Source organism: Microtus ochrogaster, chromosome 2 (assembly GCF_000317375.1).
Source record: "Microtus ochrogaster isolate Prairie Vole_2 chromosome 2, MicOch1.0, whole genome shotgun sequence".
Classification (NCBI taxonomy): domain Eukaryota; kingdom Metazoa; phylum Chordata; class Mammalia; order Rodentia; family Cricetidae; genus Microtus; species Microtus ochrogaster.
In genome coordinates this window covers 13,339,802-13,346,764 of record NC_022010.1, presented here as the reverse complement: position 1 = coordinate 13,346,764, position 6,963 = coordinate 13,339,802, and the positions used below count along the sequence as shown (strand labels likewise).

The 6,963-nt window shown below is 51.3% G+C and overlaps 1 protein-coding gene across 5 annotated transcripts in view; it reads right to left on the bottom strand.

Moving 5' to 3' along the window:
* Window positions 1–6,420, bottom strand: part of Pitpnm2 (phosphatidylinositol transfer protein membrane associated 2) — a 107,094-nt gene extending 100,674 nt beyond the window's left edge. For all 5 annotated transcript variants that reach the window (XM_026784193.1, XM_005344388.3, XM_013350016.2 and 2 more), the window contains exon 1: window positions 6,320–6,420. The gene's annotated coding sequence lies outside the window, so the exon portion shown is untranslated. The remainder of the gene's footprint in view (window positions 1–6,319) is intronic.
* Between the last annotated feature and the right edge of the window lie 543 nt (window positions 6,421–6,963).

Sequence of the window (6,963 nt, the reverse complement as noted above, 5' to 3'; positions counted from 1 at the left end):
AAAAAAAAAAACAAAAAAAAAAACTGCACCTGTCCCCCCGCTGCACCCCCCAGACAATCAAGCCTATTATTTCCAGTGGAAAGGAAGAATGCTGAGGTAAAAGGTACAGATAAGAAAGAAGGGTAGGGAGCTGAAGGGAAGTTGGGGAAAGGGGAGAATCAACCAAAGTGAAGTATGTATGGAAAGCTATTCCTTTGGAAGCTAATTAAAAAACAGGTTTTTAAAAGGACACCTGTGACATCAGATGGGCCAGCCCTGGGTGGCTGGTGGCACAGAAGGACCCTTGCTGGGATGCCACCAGTACACTTCCTGACTTGGGCCTTAATGAAGTCCTTCAGAGTGAAGTACCAGGGAATGACCATGACCCATCTCCCCAGACCACCTGTCCTCTGAATGACAAGTGGGGAAGAGCGAAGCTTAGCTGAAGGAGGAAGGAACCTGGGGAGTGTGGACCCTAAGGAGAAGCATTCTCTGGGGAGAGTAGAGGACAGTTCTCCTTGAGCTCCACACAACACAGCCTGACTTCCTTTTATTCGGCACAGCTCCAACACAGAGCACATTTAACCCATGCTGGTCTGATAACTGACCTACCAAGGACACTGCTCAATCCAGGGGTAAATCAGCAACCCCCTATTCATAGGAGACAAAAAGATTAAGTCCTGAAGTTATCACAATGTGGGAAACAGCACCCAGCCTTGGAGGCCCCAGTCACAGTGGTCCTAGAGCACTGGTTTACACCTAAGAGTCCCAGCAGAAACGACAGAGGCCATCTGAGCAAAGCACGTCAGACGCTGCAGCCTGGTGCAGGATGCTGAGAGAACTAGAAAGTGCATCTTCACAGCCCCACAGTCCTTTGGACAGGGAACTTGTCTTTGGTTTTGTTTTCTGGGGTTTTATTTTGCTTTGTTGGAAACTTAGTAGTCACCTGAAATTTTCAGTTCAGCCTCCTGAGTGCAGTCACAGCTACAAGGCACTATGTTCAGCCTCTTGGCTATGTTTTCAGGGCAGGAAGGGTCTCTGGGTGCTTTGTTGCCCTCACCCTCTATCCTCGGGAAGGTGCCAGCAACTGATTTTCCTGAAGTTTGTTGTACACAGATGCCTGGGGTCTGGCCACGCCTCCTGCCACCCAGGTCTGGCCCTGCTGTTCTGCCTATGATAGCATGTTCTTTTAGCCATGTACTGTGACTGCCAGGTTATTCACCAGAGCAAAGGGCAGGTGCCAGAGGCAGTTTGTAAAGCGGCCAGAGGCAGCAATTTCCATGTCTGTATGGCAAATGGACCAGGCTGAATTAAACAGCACAAAGGAAAATCAAACTGGATGTTTGCTTCCACTTTGGCCTCCAAACTCATACTTCCTCAAGAAAACAGGAACAAGATCTTCCTCTACCTTCTCCAGGTGGCCCTTCTGCACAGGACATCCAGGTCCTACTTTCTGGACCTAGGGGACAGCACAGGCCTCTTCTATCTACTGGCAGAGAGTACTGTAATGGTTGTCATTAGAAACACAGTTACCAGAGCCCCTTCCAAAGAGACAGCAAGGAGACACGGAAAAGCAATGGTGTCAAGAGCACAGCAGGTCCTCCTGGCTGTAAGTGATATCCATTCTCAGTGAACACAGCTGGCCTTCTGTGGCCCTTTATCACAACAGGCAAAACCACAGACTGAAGAGGACCACCACAGTGGACATGAGCTCTGGTGGTACACACTGGTGTATTTGGAGGCTATGGAGGCTATTTCATAACTTAGATCAATGATCCCTGCCCTTGGCCAGTTTTGCACGTCTCAAACATGGACATTTTGCCCCACCTCTACCACACACGCCTTGGCTGACCTGTCAGCTCCTGAAGGGCAGGACAGTCTCTCCCTGGCCTCTGCCCTTCCCTCAGCAGAAGCTCAGTCAAAGCTGAATAAAGAGTACCATGAGCTTTGGCTTTGATTTGCCCAAGGCCTTGGATATCACAAACACCGCAATCCAACTAGAGTCAGAATCTTGGGCAGTGGCCCAGACAGAGCTGCTGAAGGCCTGGAGTGCCAAGAACCTTCAGCATGCAAAGCCTCAGGCCCTGCCCATAGCGAAGGCTGCAACCCACGGTGTTGCTGGCATTGCAAGATATCACTGCTCAGCTGTAGCAGTGTGGGGCAGGCTCTTTTGACTGTGGCTCATATGCCTGTACACAAGGGACCACCCAGCTCTGCTGCAAACTACGGGACTTAAGATTCCAGAATCCCAAATCTGCTTGGCTCTGTCACTTGACTTTGGACACAAAACTTCCTTTACTGGGCTTCAATTTCCTTTCTCCACAGGTTACATTAAAAGTCAGATCAGAAGGTCTCCTGGGTCCTCCAAGGCTACAAAACCCTTTTAAATGTGGATAAAGAGTCCTTCCAGGAATACTTGAAGACAGACCTAGAGCTCAACGGGCACTCCTAGGTCCAAGCACCACCGACCCCTGTTCCTGTGCTTCTGCAGCCTGTGAACACAGCAGCCACAGGCTGATCCTGGTCCTCAGCTGTCCAAATGCTTTCACGGCTTCACGCCACTCAAAGTCAAGGTCAAGGCCTTAGCACCAACTTACAAGGCCATACCCTCCTCATTCTTGACACCCCCAAATCCCTGCTATTCTTCCCTTTGCTCTCTATCCCCAGTCAGTCCCAGACAGTCTCTCTCAGAGAGCTTCTCTTCCCGCCCCCCACCTCTGACAGTACAGGGCTTCACACATGCTAGGCATACTCTACCACTAAACTGTATTCCCAGGCTTCATTTTCCATCTTGTTGAGCATCCTGAACAACTGTGCTATTGCATAGTTACTGAGAGATTGTTAGATATGTTTGAGAGGTGGGGTAGTGGGAGGTCTTAGAACACTGGGGACTGCCTTCAAAGGGGAAAAACCCCACCCCCTTTCTCTTCTCTGATCTTTCCTTTCTGGCCTTGAGGGAAGGGCTCTGCTTTGCCCGAGCAGCACCATGAAGTAGGACCTAGCATAGGCCTAAAAGCAACAGGAACAACCAGTCACAGCCAACCCAAACCTTGCTCCATGACAGTTAGAATCCCTCAGTCACAGAAAGTTGGCTGACACAAAGCATCTTCCACAGGTGATCCTCAGTGGAGAGAGGAGCACCTACCAGACTCTGCCGCCTGGTTGGAAAGAAAGCACAAGTCAGGACCCAAGGAGAGGACTGTCCTCATGGGGTGTAAGCCAGGGAGGGGAGCCTACAGGCAGAGAGAGTGCTGTCCTCATGGGGTGTAAGCTGGGGAGGGGAGGCCTACAGGCAGAGAGAGTGCTGTCCTCATGGGGTGTAAGCTGGGGAGGGGAGGCCTACAGGCAGAAAGAGTGCTGTCCTCCTGGAGTGTAAGCCGGGGAGGGGAGGCCTACAGGCAGAGAGAGTAAGTCCTTGGAGGTTTGTGGCCAAGTCCATGTCCTGTAAACTGCAGGATGTGAGTCAAAGTAGCCCATCAGACCACAGAATACAGACAGGACAAGCCAGCAGAAGCAAAGTGCAGAGCTGGCCCCAGCAGGGCTAGGTCATCAGCTCTCCCCAGCTCTTCTACCAGCACTGCGTGGAGAGCAGAGTGCTGAGGACAAGAACCTCAGGGTGCTGCCTTCCCTCCATGTCATGTCATTCAGCCCTGTCCATCCTGGGCTTTGATATGGCCTAGAACCAAAGGAATACACTGGCCAACTTTGTCACACGGGGACAAGGCTGACCACAAAGATAGATGAGAAACTGTGGCCCAGAGGCTCAGCTGCCCAGGTGGCACCGCCACTTAGGTCCTGGCTTCAGCTCATGTCCAGAAAAAGGAAAGAAAGGTAGACAGACACCCGTATTCTATGTCCATTACTACTGTGTTCTGAGGCCCTACCCAGGCCCTCTTCCTCTGGAGGAGACAGTGACCTTCCAGAGGCCTGTCACACAGACAATGGCAGGAAGTACCCCTCCTAGCCTGAGCCTACACCAGGAAGCAGGAAGGAAGCCACGAAGGCCTGTGCCAGGAGACCCTTCTTGTTGCATTCTAGCCTCAAGGACACCAAGGTGCAGTCAAGGCTAAGAGTCCTACTGTGTCTCTCAGAATGAAGCCTGCTCAACTTGCTGAGGGCAAATGCTCTTCCTTCTCAGCTAGGACCCTCTTTGGGGCAGACTCTCTGTGCCTCTGAACCAGGCAAATGCAGAAGATGCCAGGCTGCCATGGAACGAGCCAGTTGTCCTGCCGGGCCCTCCAGCCTACCACCCTTCTGGAAGGAAACAGCCTGGGTTCCTCTGGAGCAAGAAGTGTCTCTAAAAATAAACTCTGTTGGGTCCTTTCATTCCTCACGCTGGCAGAGGAGGGCAGAGGGAACATTCCTGTTCTCAGTCACCCCTGACAGGGCTGCTCTCCATCCATAAACTTGCCTTCCACTCAGAATTCTGTGCCCATCATGTTACTACAAACTTCCAGGGCAGCTCAGAGGCCTGCAGCGAGCAAACGTGATTGTTCCATTCAGGCCTGATGTTTGCAGGAGAAGAAGAGGCAGTAAGAGAGGTACAGAGTCTCATCCATTAAAGGGCCCTCAGATTGACAACCCACAGGCACACAGAGGCTTCAGAGCTGATGGTGACAGCAGTGATCTGGGACAATATGAAGAGGCAGGATGGGTTAGCATGGGTTGGGGGGCTTACAAGTAAGTACTTGAAGTGGGCTCAGGAGGGAAGACAGGAAGCTGGCAAACAGAGTGGGTAGAGGAGACTGCACCAGGATGTAAACTGCTCACATGAGCTTCTGTCTGCTTCGTTCATGGCTGCATCCCTGGCACCTGGAATGGTAACCCCTTCTGTGTTTTCAGGCTGGCACAGCATGCCAAGTGCACCTACTGTACACCAAGCATTTGACCATGTCTGCAGGGAAGTCACTGAGAACCTTGGGTAGGCGGGCTGTGAGGCCATCACCTCTGCAAACTCACTGATGACAGCTGCTAAGCAGGAAAGAGCCCCTTCCTGTGAGAAAGGAAACAGGAAGTGGAGGCCCCAAGTAAAGCAGGGGCAGGGTCCCTCTGAATGCCAAGAGGTGGCATCAACATTTAGGTCCTGCACGGAAGGGTTTTCTGGGGGCCCTGCCGAATGTTGGAGATCAATTCTACTAGCAGATGTCCAACCATGGAGCTCAGACCAGACCACAGAAGTTGGGGCTAAGTGCTCTGATGTCACTATCCCCATAATCCCTCCTGTGCAGGACACTTTTAAAAGTGAAATAAACCAAAACAAAACAACAACAACATAACATAGCAGTTTTCTCCTTAGCACTTGGAGGCCATTTCTTGGCAAGTGAAGAAAATGAGCAATTAGAGAAAAACAACAGCTCTCGGTGACAGCCTGCAAGCAAAAGCCAGAGGCAGCCCAGGCAACCCTGTGCCCTGAGAGCTTCCCAGTGAGGAAGGGGCCCAGAGTGAAGGAACCAGGAGCAAGACAAGGTGGAACCCAAAGGCCCAGGCATAGCATTTGGAAAGCTAGGCTGTGCGCTCCTGGTCTGGACTTGGGTCGAATCTCAAGCCTGCTACTGGACAGCCACGCGACTAAGTCTAACACCTGAGGCTTCAGCTCCCGCGAGTAAGATGAAGTCCAATGGCCACAGCACAGCCTGGGGCCAGTAAGCTTCCCTCCCCTCCCAGCTTTCTTCCCTAGAAGCAATGTGCAGTCCCTGCAATCCCAAAGCCCAAGCCCACCGATGAGTGTCCAGAAAGCAGAGTCCATAGGAAGTTAGGGAGGAAAGGAAAAGTCCCTGTACCACCTGTCCTGTCTACTAGAGGCTTTCAAATAAAAGCACAGGTCAGAAGAGACATTGTCTAGGAAACAAAATGGACAAAAAGCAAGTAAGTGGGTTCAGAGGGACAAAGCCTAAGAAAACACATGGAAGCCAGTTTCTGGGTCACTGCTGCAGCTTGTGGACAACAGGGTGAGCAAGCGGCCCAGCCTTGGCTCTTTGAAGAGGCTAAAGGGTCACTGGGGTTCCCAGCTAGGAAGAAGTAACCTTCAAGTCAAAAATCCTCCCCACCCTGTCCCATATCTTATCTGTCACCTGGAACAGAGGGCCCAGAATGAACCCTGAGAGCAGATAGTAAGGAATCCCCTTGGTATGCTCTGTGTGGGGCCACCAGCCGTTGCTACCAAGGACAGAAGACCTTGCCAATTACTGAAGCTATTTCCACCTGATCAATAGATGGCTGTCTATCACAGCAATCAGAAGGAGTTTAAAGGGGAGAAAGAAATGGTAAAGGCTCCATAGCCCTCCAACTTTCAAGACTGGGCAGGAAGACAGGGCCACTGTAGCAGGCAGTTGGTCTTTACCTGTGGATCTGAGCAGCTCTGTTAATGTCTCCACCACAGGAAGAGGAATGATCAATTTGTCCACAGAAGGGAGTCAGGACCAGGACATACGTGCCAGCATCCTGCAGGGAGAAACCCAAAAGTAAAAGACATGAGCCAACTTAGCTCCTCATTACGCTATACCAATCAACATGGAAATTGCAGAGCCAGCCTCAGCCTGAGCAGTATCCGACTCACGGCCTTAGGGGAGCAAGAGAGTCAAAGGGGTGTGTATGGCAGAGAGGTATCCATTTCACAGATCCTGATGAATGCATTTGGGGAGGAAAGGCCTAACTCTGAACCAGTGATGGATATACCTCCACACTGTCCAGTTAGGAAAACCACACAGGGAGTGGGACTAATACGCCAGCACACCACTGCCTTCTTGTAAGTGACCAGAACTCTTGGCTTTCAGTCTAAGTGCTTCCTTTACTCAGGACCCGGTTAGGATTGGACAATGTCAGGCTGTGGGGTGGGGGTAGAGTAGGAACAGCTGGAAAACTAGGCAAAACAGGAAGGAGTCAGGAGATACTTGGCTGGATTCTCGGATGGAAGATGCAGGTGGCCTCCAGCTTTGCCAGTAATCCTCTAAGGCCCATAGACACGTTAGAAACAGATGCCCACTT